Raw genomic sequence first — 11,612 nt, 5'->3', positions numbered from 1 at the left:
GTGGATGTGCAGGTAAAACTTTGATGGATGTGGAAGGCTCCTTTAGGGCCTTGGATAGAGGTGAGGGAGGAGGTGTGGGCGCAGGTTTTGCAATTCCTGCGGTGGCAGGGGAAGGTGCCGAGATGGGAGGGTCAATGTTGCATGTCCAGTGATCCATTTACAGAACTGGAGTTGTATACTGAACCTGGAATGTTCACTCTGCTTTCTCTCTATTCAGTCAAGATTAAAGTGGTGCTGGAAAAGCACATCTTGTCAGGCAACTTCCAGGGTGCAGGATTCTGCCTGACCTGCTGCGCTTTTCCAACACCATTCTAATCTTGACTCTGATCTCCAGCATCTGCAGTCTTCACTTCCACCTTTCTCTTCATTGAGGCTGCCAGACCTGCTGAATTTCTCCAGTGATTCCTACTTTTGATTCAGATTTCCAGCATCGGCAACCTTTTGTTTGTTTGTTTGTTCACAATGTGTGCTAGTCTGACATGTTTCCTTATCTCAATGATTATTCTGAAGATTTTATCTTTGTTCAGTGTCTCCCATAAATAGGTTATTAAACAGACTCTCTAACCATCGACTATGTAGTTCGTTACACCTGATTGTTAATAATCTCATTGTTTCTATCAATTATCCCCACCTTCCTGGACTGGCTAAACAAAGATATCAAAATTCTGCTGGATGTTATGCATCCATATAAACCTAACTATCATTGAGGCATTGTCTACTGCACCCAAAGAAACTGATCAGGCAGAAAGTGCAACATGCCAGATAAAGTGAAGCAAGATTTTAAAAGTAAGTGATACATTTTTTCCTCTGTCATGTCACATAGATACTGCATTGAGTTGAGGCACATTGTGTGGATAAAGCAAGGCTGTTGAAATTGGCTTTTATCTATGTCGGAGAAATTCAGTCCAATGAGGGGGAGTGGTGGCTTGCTGAACAAAGAGACCTTGGAGTGCAGGTTCATAGCTCCTTGAACATGGAATCGCAGGTAGGTAGGATAGTGAAGAAGGCGTTAGGTATGCTTTCCTTTGTTGGTCAGAGTACTGAGTATAGAAGTTGAGAGGTCATGTTGTGGCTGTACAGGACATTGGTTAGGCCACTGTTGGAATATTGCATGTAATTCTTGTCTCCTTCCTATCGGAAAGATGTTGTGAAACTTGAAAGATTTAAGAAAAGATTTACAAAGATGTTGCCAGGGTTGGAGGATTTGAGCTTTGGAGGCTGATAGGTGAACTTATAGATGTTTATAAAATTGTGAGGGGCATGGATAGGGTAAATAGGCAAAGTTTTTTTCCCTGGGGTCGGGGAGTCCAGAACTAGAGGGCATAGGTTTAGGTTGAGAGGGGCAAGATATAAAAGATTCTCTGCACTGTTGGCCAGAATGGTCTTCCCTGAATGGAGAGTATAGGCAGGCTTTATCAGGGTACAACACAATGGTGATAATTGTAAAGCGGTTACAGTACAATGGTGATAATTGTAAAGCAATTGAAAGAAGATGAAACGGAGTGGAAATTTATCAAGCGTCCAGCAGCAGCAATTCATTTGTAATTGACACAGGGGATTCCAGCCATCTCTGTGAGTAGGTGAGAATGTCTTTAAGAGGATTCTTCATTGACATTATTTCCCATCTGTGTGAATTTGTGCAAATGTCCCCTCTCCTGCCATTCAGGTCTGTTCACGGTGTTACTCCTGGGAACGAAGTGTTCTGGGGGCCTCTCAGTCTGTCTCTTTGTTTATACGGTATCAGCTTCAATAGGAAACGAGCCTGCCCTTCGGGAATTGGGACTGCAGTGCTAATCGGGCTGGGAGCTTGCTGTGAAGGCTTTTTGGGAAGTGTATTCTCTGGCTTGCAAGTAGTTTGGCCATATCTGGTTTCTATGTTCGCCAGTTTGGCCAAGACTGGGGCATTGTGGGTGTGTTCTGTGTGTGTTGGTGGGCTTGATTTCTGTATTTCTTTGTGGTTATGCTGTGTGCAGGCAAGGTGGCAGATCTTTCTCCCACAATCTACCTTGTATGTTGGTGGATTGCAATGTAGTAGAGCCAACTTAGCATTGCTTCAAGTGCATGACTTAACAGTATGGCACAGACAATGACGTTTTCAACATTGGGCTATCGAGAAAGTGAAATGAAGATCGAATGAACATGGTGTGAAAGTAGTCTTTTAGTGAAGGAAACTCTGCCCATTCCATGTAAACTGACTTATTCATGAGGCATTCCAAGCAAGATTTTCTGATCAACCTGTTCATTGACTCTATTACACATCTCTGGAGCAGGTAGGACTTGAACCTTGGTCTCACAGGTTGGGACACCACCATTGTGCCACAGAGAGGCCTTAGAGACATTCTCAAAAACTTTGTTCAGAGTCAAGGAAGGAATTAATTCCGGTTCACCAAAGAGGGCCCTTCCAAGCACTCTCCACTGCTGAATGATGTGCTATCTCAGACAGTGAATAAAGCAAAGCTGCAAAATCAGACATATAAGTTTGAAAAAAAGTTGTAAAGGACAGTCCGCTTGTCCAATGTAGGAGCAAAGCCAGACAATGTCAGTGGAAAATGAAAAGATTTTGACTGTTTTTTCTTTGTCTTGTGACACAACAATTGGATTACTTTGCTTTGATGAACAGATATGATGGTGTCCTGGTTATATCACTGGTGTAATACTCTAGAGACCCAGGCTAATACACTGCCTGAATTGCTGTGCTCTTCCAGCACCATTGATCCAGAATCTGGTTTCCAGCATCTGCAGTCATTGTTTTTACCTAATACACTGGGGAGTCAGGTCCAAACCCTATCCCAGTGAGTTCAATCCAGAAATGTGGAATATAGAGCTAATCTCAGTAATGGGGTCTCTATGAAATATCAGCAAATGTGTAAAATCCCAACTGGCTCACTTATTTCCATCAGGGAAGGTAAACAGTCACCCTTACCTAGTCTGACCTACATGTGACTCAGAACCACAGCAAAGTGTTTGAATTTTAACTGTACTCTAAAATAGCCCCATAAGTCACTCAGTTCAAGGGCAATTAGGGATGGGCAACAAATGCTGACTTTGTCAATAATGTCCAGCCCATGAAAGAATAGAGAAAACTAAGAAGGAACCAGTAAGCACCAACAATGTCCGTTCCAATGTTAGGCGAAAGAAAAGTTCAACTGACATTTTGAGAAGCATGGTCCTGACATATTGAACTGTGAGACCCAAGGCTGGCATTTTACCCAAGTGGTGAACAGTGAAACACTCAGACCCACAGAGCGAACTGAATTCATGAAGACAGGAGAATAAATGTCCCCAGGGCCTTCACACAGAAGTAAACTTTTGGACCAAGGCAAATGAGGGAAGAAATTCTGTTCTTGCTGCATTCCATTAATCAGTGGATTCTCCATAATTTCAGACGTTGGAGTTCTGGCCATTCTCAACACAATCAAAGATAGGAAACATGGAACTTTTCAGCGATTTTTGAGAAGATTTGTAGCTCAGGTTGAGATTCTGGATTTAAACTTGTTCACTGACCTGGAAGGTTCATTGAGGGTTTCGATAAGAAAAAGAAGGAAGCATATGTCAGGTATAGACAGGATAGATTGAGTGAATCCTTTGAAGAGTATAAAGAAAGTAGGAGTATACTTAAGAGGGAAAGGGCCCTTCCAAGCACTCTCCACTGCTGAATGATGTGCTATCTCAGACAGTGAATAAAGCAAAGCTGCAAAATCAGACATATAAGTTTGAAAAAATGTTGTAAAGGAGAGTCCCCTTGTCCAATGTAGGAGCAAAGCCAGACAATGTGAGTGGAAAATGAAAAGATTTTGGCTGTTTTTTCTTTGTCTTGTGACACAACAATTGGATTACTTTGCTTTGATGAACAGATATGATGGTGTCCTGGTTATATCACTGGTGTAATACTCTAGAGACCGAGGCTAATACACTGGGTAGTCAGGTCCAAACCCTATCCCAGTGAGTTCAATCCAGAAATCTGGAATATAGAGCTAATCTCAGTAATGGGGTCTCTATGAAATATCAGCAATGTGTAAAATCCCAACTGGCTCACTTATCTCCATCAGGGAAGGTAAACAGTCACCCTTACCAAGTCTGACCTACATGTGACTCAGAAGGCAATTCGGGATGGGCAACAAATGCTGACTTTGTCAATAATGTCCAGCCCATGAAAGAATAGAGAAAACTAAGAAGGAACCAGTAAGCACCAACAATGTCCGTTCCAATGTTAGGCGAAAGAAAAGTTCAACTGACATTTTGAGAAGCATGGTCCTGACATATTGAACTGTGAGACCCAAGGCTGGCATTTTACCCAAGTGGTGAACAGTGAAACACTCAGACCCACAGAGCGAACTGAATTCATGAAGACAGGAGAATAATTGTCCCCAGGGCCTTCACACAGAAGTAAACATTTGGACTAAGGCAAATGAGGGAAGAAATTCTGTTCTTGCTGCATTCCATTAATCAGTGGATTCTCCATAATTTCAGATGTTGGAGTTCTGGCCATTCTCAACACAATCAAAGATAGGAAACATGGAAGTTTTCGGCGATTTTTGAGAAGATTCGTAGCTCTGGTTGAGATTCTGGATTTAAGCTTGTTCACTGACCTGGAAGGTTCATTGAGGGTTTCGATAAGAAAACGAAGGAAGCATATGTCAGGTAGAGACAGGAGAGATCGAGTGAATCCTTTGAAGAGTATAAAGAAAGTAGGCGTATATAAAGAGGGAAATCAGGAGAGCAAAACGGGGACATGAGATGGCTTTGGCAAATAGAATTAAGGAGAATCCAAAGGGCTTTTACAAATATATTAAGGACAAAAGGATAACTAGGGAGAGAATAGGGCCCCTCAAAGATCAGCAAGGTGGTCTTTGTGTGAAGCCACAGAAAATGGGGGAGATACTAATTGAATATTTTGCATCAGTATTTACTGTGCAAAAGGATATGGAAGATATAGACTATAGGGAAATAGATGGTGACATCTTGCAAAATCTCCAGATTACAGAGGAGGAAGTGCAGGATGTCTTGAAACGGTTAAAGATGGATAAATCCCCAGGACCTGATCAGGTATACCTGAGAACTCTGTGGGAAGCTAGAGAAGTGATTGCTGGGCCTCTTGCTGAGATATTTGTATCATCGATAGTCACAGGTGAGGTGCCGGAAGACTGCAGGTTGGCAAACGTTGTGCCACTGTTTAAGAAGGGTGGTAAGGACAAGCCAGGGAACTATAGACCAGTGAGCCTGACCTCAGTGGTGGGCAAGTGGTTGTAGGAAATCCTGAGGGACAGGATGTACATGTATTTGGAAAGGCAAGGACTGATTCACGATAGTCAATGTGGCTTTGTGCATGGGAAATCGTGTCTCAAAAACTTGGTTGAGTTTATTGAAGAAGTAACAAAGAAGATTGATGAGGGCAGAGCAGTAGATGTGATCTATATGGACTTCAGTAAGGTGTTCGACAAGTTTCCCCATGGGAGACTGATTATCAAGGTTAGAACTCATGGAATACAGGGAGAAATAGCCATTTGGATACAGAACTGGCTCAAAGAGAGAAGACAGAGGGTGGTGGTGGAGGGTTGTTTTTCAGACTGGAGGCCTGTGACCAAGGATCGGTGCTGGGCCCTCGACTTTTAGTTATTTACATAAATGATTTGGATGCAAACATAAGAGGTATAGTTAGTAAGTTTGCAGATCACACCAAAATTGGAGGTGTAGTGGGCAGCGAAGAGGGTTACCTCAGATTACAGTAAGATCTGGACCAGATGGGCCCATGGGCTGAGAAGTGGCAGATGGAGTTTAATAGAGATAAATGCAGGTGCTGCATTTTGGGCAAGCAAATCTTAGCAGGACTTATACACTTAATGGTAAGGTCCTAGGGAGTGTTGCTGAACAAAGAGACCTTGGAGTGCAGGTTCACAGCTCCTTGAAAGTGGAGTCACAGGTAGATAGGATAGTGAAGAAGGCGTTTGGTATGCTTTCCTTTATTGGTCAGAGTATTGAGTACAGGAGTTGGGAGGTCATGTTGCGGCTGTACAGGTTAGGCCGCTGTTAGAATATTGTATGCAATTCTGGTCTCCTTCCTATCAGAAAGATGTTGTGAAACTTGAAAGGGTTCAGAAAAGATTTACAAGGATGTTGCCAGGGTTGGAGGATTTGAGCTATAGAGAGAGGCTGAACAGGCTGGGGCTGTTTTCCCTGCAGCGCCGGAGACTGAGGGGAGACCTTATAGAGGTTTACAAAATTATGAGGTGCAAGGATAGGATAGGCAAAGTGTTTTCCCTGGAGTAGGGGAGTCCAGAACCAGACGGCATAGGTTGAGGGTGAGAGGAGAAAGATATAAAAGAGACCTAAGGGGCAACTTTTTCACGCAGAGGGTGGTACGTGTATGGAATGAGCTGCCAGATGATGTGGTGGAGGCTGGCACAATTGCAACATTTAAGAGGCATTTGGATGGGTATATAAATAGGAAGGGTTTGGAGGGATATGGGCCGGGTGCTGACAGGTGGGACTAGATTGGATTGGGATATCTAGTCGGCATGAACTGGTTGGACCGAAGGGTCTGTTTCCATGCTGTACATCTCTATGACTCTATTTCGTCACCATACTAGGTAACACCATCAGTGGGTCTCTGGTGAATTGCTGGTGCTATGTCCACTTTCTAATTATGTGTTTTGCTTTCATTTCGGGTTCTTTGTCTGAGAAGATGAGAGTAGGTGGGGTCCAAATCAATGTGTTTATTGGTGGAGTTCTGATTGGAATGTCATGCTTCTTGGAATTCTCATGCATGTCTCAGTTTGGCTTGTCCTAGGATGGATGTGTTATCTCAATCAAACTGATATCCTTCTTTGTCTGTATGTAAGGATACGAGTAATAGTGAGTCATGTCTTTTGGTGGTTAGTTGATATTCATGTATCCTGGTTGTGAGTTTTCTGCCTATTATTCTGGTGTAATATTTGTTACAGTCCTTGCAAGGTATTTTGTAAATGACTTTCATTTTGCTTGGTGTTTGTACAGGGCCTTTTAAATTCATTAGACTCTGTTTCAGTGTGTTGGTGGGTTTGTGGGCTTCCATGATGGCAAGATGTCTGAGTAGTCTGGATGTAATTTCAAAGATGTCTTTGAATGTAAGGCGAAGTGGCTTGGGTTTCTGGGCACGCTGTGTTTGCTTGTTTGGATTTGTTGCTGAGAAATTGGCAGACTGTGTTTATTGAGTACCTGTTCTTCTTGAATACTGTGTCTGTATTTCTCTTCTGCTCTTCATAGTTCCTCGGTGCTGCAGTGGGTAATGGCTCATTGAAATAATGCAGTTTCATTTATGGGTATTGTGATGATTGCTTCTGTAGTTAAGTATTTGGTCTGTGTGTGTTGTTTTCCTGTTGACGCTGGTTTAAAGTTCCCCATTGACTGTTCCCTCTACTGTGGCATCTCGGAATGGCAGTTTGTCATTGTTCTCCTCCTCTTTTGTGGATTTTATGCCACTAAGTATATTATTGATAGTGTTATAGGTTTCCTTTAATTTGTTTCATTTAGTGATGACAAAGGTGTCATCCACGTGGTGGTCCAAAAGTTTGGCTTGGATGGTAGGGAGGGCATTAGTGCTTCTGCTAGGAACCCTGATATTGGTGATCCCAGTGGGTTTCCAATGATTTGTTTTTACGTCTTGTTATTGGATGTGAAGTGGATGGTCAGGCAGTTTTTTGTGAATTTTTTCACTGTGATTATTACTCTGGTGAAGATGCATTTATTGCACACCATTGTCGTTATCCCTTAGCACAATATATATCAGTGAGAGCAGGCCTGTAAATGAACATGTACGTGGAGAATCCCCTCCCCCACTTCCTGTGATGTAAACATAGGTCTCACGGAATAGTCATGACCGGACGCTATGAAATCATTAACACACAAGACAATGATGTCATACTTGATTTTCTTTTCAACATTCCTGTTATTAAAACACAAGGAGTTTCTTTCACATACTGCCTGGACCTTACATCAGGATAGTCACCTCGAAATAAATCACAGTCACTGGGACAGGCACAATGACAATGCCGATATATAGCAAGGAACATTGGATACCAGCATAGCAGAAGACAGGAGAGTCATGATTGAAATTTGGAAATAAGTAAGTCCGGTTCATAGATTAGATTACTTACAGTGTGGAAACAGACCCTTTGGCCCAACAAGTCAACACTGACCCAGCAAAGCAGACCCAGCCATACATTTACCCCTTCCACTACAGGCAATTTAGCAGGGCCAGTTCACCTGACCTGCGCATCTTTGGACTATGGGAGGAAACCGGAGCACCCAGAGGAAACCCACACAGACACAGGGAAAATGTGCAAACTCCACACAGTCAGTCACCTGAGGCAGGAATTGAACCCAGGTCTCTGGCGCTGTGAGATAGCAGTGCTAACTGCTGTGCCGCTGTGCCACTGTGCAGCCCACCTGAGAGACAAAGATCTAGTCAGGCCTTTCTTGTGACAGGACCATTGAGTTACTTTAATTTGGCAGCTGCACAGACCTCCAATCACTCTCATTGTCATGTATTCAAAAGAATTTCTGAACCATCAGGCCCATTACCAGGAGAAAGTGGAAATGCTGTAAGTGTTTCCTTCACCAGCTGGCTGCTCTCAGCCATGTCGAAAAGCCACAGCTTATATTGAGGAGTCTGGTGCACACAGTCTTATCAATGGAAGCTATGAAGTGGAGGTGCTGGTGTTGGACTGGAGTGGACAAAGTTTAAAAAAAAATTACAACACCAGGTCATAGTCCAACAGGTTTAATTGGAAGCTTGTACTTTCAAATAAACCTGTTGAACTATCACCTGGTGTTGTGTGATTTTTAACTTCATCAACAGAATGCTGGGCCAGGCCATGTGGTTGGGGCACAGTTGCTGTTGCAGCCAATGGGACAAACATTTACCTCTAAAGGTTGTCCTAATTATTGATGACAAGCATCTACATTTACCAACACTGAGGCACAGAAATAAACAAACCCACCGTGCAAGTACATTCTTGGGGAATACCTGTAACAAGAGGCGGAGGTGAGCACACACAGTCCTGGCACTTCAGCATGAGTTTTCAGTGATACTCTAATCATTGCTTTTAATGGGTTTTGTGCTTTATGTACTTTTCTTTTTGGAAGATTTTGGATCTAACTGAAAGACAAATTTCGCTTTTACTTACTTCATCAAATTTCTCATTCTTTTCAATGCATTAGGTTGCTAATCACATTTGATGCATCTGAACATTTACGTTTTTCTTTGTCAATGTTTAATTCTGATGTTATCAAGTGCATTCAATATTCTTTTTGCACTTTTGAATATATTTGATGTGAAAAATGGCAAAGGTACTGAAAACAATCTCCAAATTATCGTACTTGATGTCAAATGATGACTCATTATTTTTGAGCATATTTGAATATAATGATATTTTTTAATCATTTGTGGGACACGGAGATGGCTGGCTAGGCTAGCATTTGTTGCCTGGTCATACTGTGTCATATTCCAGGATTTAGTCCTTGTGACAGTGAAGGGACGGTGAGATATTTCCAAATCAGAACAGTGAGCGATTTGGAGGGGAACTTGCAGGTGATGGTATTTCCATGCATCCGATGCCCTTGTCATTCTCGATGGTACTGTTTGTGGGACTGGATGTGTTGTCTTAGGAACCTTGGGGAATATCTGCAGTCCATTTTGGAGATAGCACACACTACTGCTGTAGTGGGAGGAGAAGGGGAGTGAATATTTCTGGATGTGGTATCAATAGAACAGGCAGCTTTGTCCTGATTGCTGTCACATTTCTTGTGTCATGTTGGAATTTCATCCATCTCGGTACGCGAAGAATATTCCATCACGTTCCTGACTTGTACTTTTGAAATGGTGGACAGACTTTGTGGAGTCAGGAGATAGATTACTCACTGCAAGGTTCCTTGCCTCTGACTTGAACGTGTATCCATTGTATTTATATGGTGAGGATCGTTTCATTTCTGTTCAGTGGTAACCTGCAATGTGTTGATGGCAGGGAACTCTGTCATGGTAATGCTATTGAACATCAAAAGGTTAGATTCTATCATTGCTTATTATTTGTGTGGCATCAGTGTTACTTGCCACTTGTCAGCCAAAGCTTTGATATTGCCCAAGTGTTGCCTCATCAGGGCATGAACTACTTCATGCCTGATGAGTGGCGAATGGGTGCTGAACTTCGTGCAATCATCAGCAAACATCCCGACTTCTGACCTTATGATGAAGGGAAGGTCATTGATGAAGCAGCTGAAGATGGTTGTGCCAAGGACACCACCCTGCAAATTCCTTCCTCTGACATCCTGGAACTCAGATGATTTACCTGCAACAGCCACTACCAGCCTCTATCTGTGCTGATTATGACTCTAACCGGTGGAGGTTGATCCTCCTGATTCCCATTGACTGCAGTTTTGCCAGGGCTCCCCCATGCCACCTCAGTCAAATGCAGCCTTGACTTTAAGGGCAGTCACTGTCACCTCACCCCTGAAATTCACTTCATTTTCCATGTTTCAACCATGACTGTAATGAGGTCAGGAGCTGAGTGGCCCTGGTGGAACCCATACCAGGTGTCACTGAGTAGGTTGTCACTGAGTAGAGTCTACTTGAGACCACTGTTCATCACTTTTTTTATGTTCATGAGTATGTGGATGGGGCAGTATTTGGCTGGTTTGGATTTATTCTGCTTTGTATGGACAGGACATAACTGTGTAATGTTTCACATTGTCAGGTAGCTGCCAATATTGCCAGCTTAGCTAGGGATGGGAGCAGTATTATTGCCAGAATAGGGCATCCTTTTCCTCCCCATCTGTTACCTTCTACTTAGCTCCAAATCCATATGTTCACACCAATCCTCCCACTCCTCCACCTCACGCCCTGCCTACCACTCCTCACCCTATCCTGCTTTTCCCCTCCTACCCCTCTTTCCCATCACCCACCTCACACTTTCTATGGCTAGTAGCCTTCCAATTTTCCCAGAATCAAGTCTCCCTCACTCTTTGTCACGTGCTGTGGTCTGAATCTCAATGTGATAATAGACAGAATTCCAGGTTCTGCTGCCCCTGACAGGAGAGAGAGAAGATTGCCGCTCTCATTCCTTATTGATTATAATTGGGATAAATGTACAATTGGAACAGGTATTCCAAATTATGTTGAGGTACAAATCAGTCTGGATTAAATCAAATTCAGGAAAATCATTGAATTATCGATGGCTCACAGCAGCAAAAGAAGCCATTCGGTCCGTTGTGCCCATGCTGTCCACCTGGAAAGACCCACTGAGCCCAGTCTGAGACCCACTGACTGATTCATCTCCAACGCCGTCATGTACCACCACTTCCCGCCTGTGGAGCAACATTTCAGGCAGGAAGTTCCACGGGTTCCTGCAGCTTACAGCTTGTTCTATCCAGGAGCAACACCTCCCCAGCAATCTCGTTTTGTTCAATACCTGTGCCAGTATACCTGTTTTAGTTGTATGACAACGTACTTTTCTTTGTACCTTGTGCCTTGTGAACCTGCTCCACAGCTACCTGATGAAGGAGCAGCCCTCTGAAAGCTCGTGCTTCCAAATAAATGTGTTGCACGAGAACCTGGTGTTTTGTATGGTTTTCAACTTTGT

The sequence above is a fragment of the Chiloscyllium plagiosum genome, chromosome 37 (assembly GCF_004010195.1).
Source record: "Chiloscyllium plagiosum isolate BGI_BamShark_2017 chromosome 37, ASM401019v2, whole genome shotgun sequence".
In the NCBI taxonomy this organism is placed as follows: domain Eukaryota; kingdom Metazoa; phylum Chordata; class Chondrichthyes; order Orectolobiformes; family Hemiscylliidae; genus Chiloscyllium; species Chiloscyllium plagiosum.
This window is presented reverse-complemented; position numbering follows the sequence as displayed.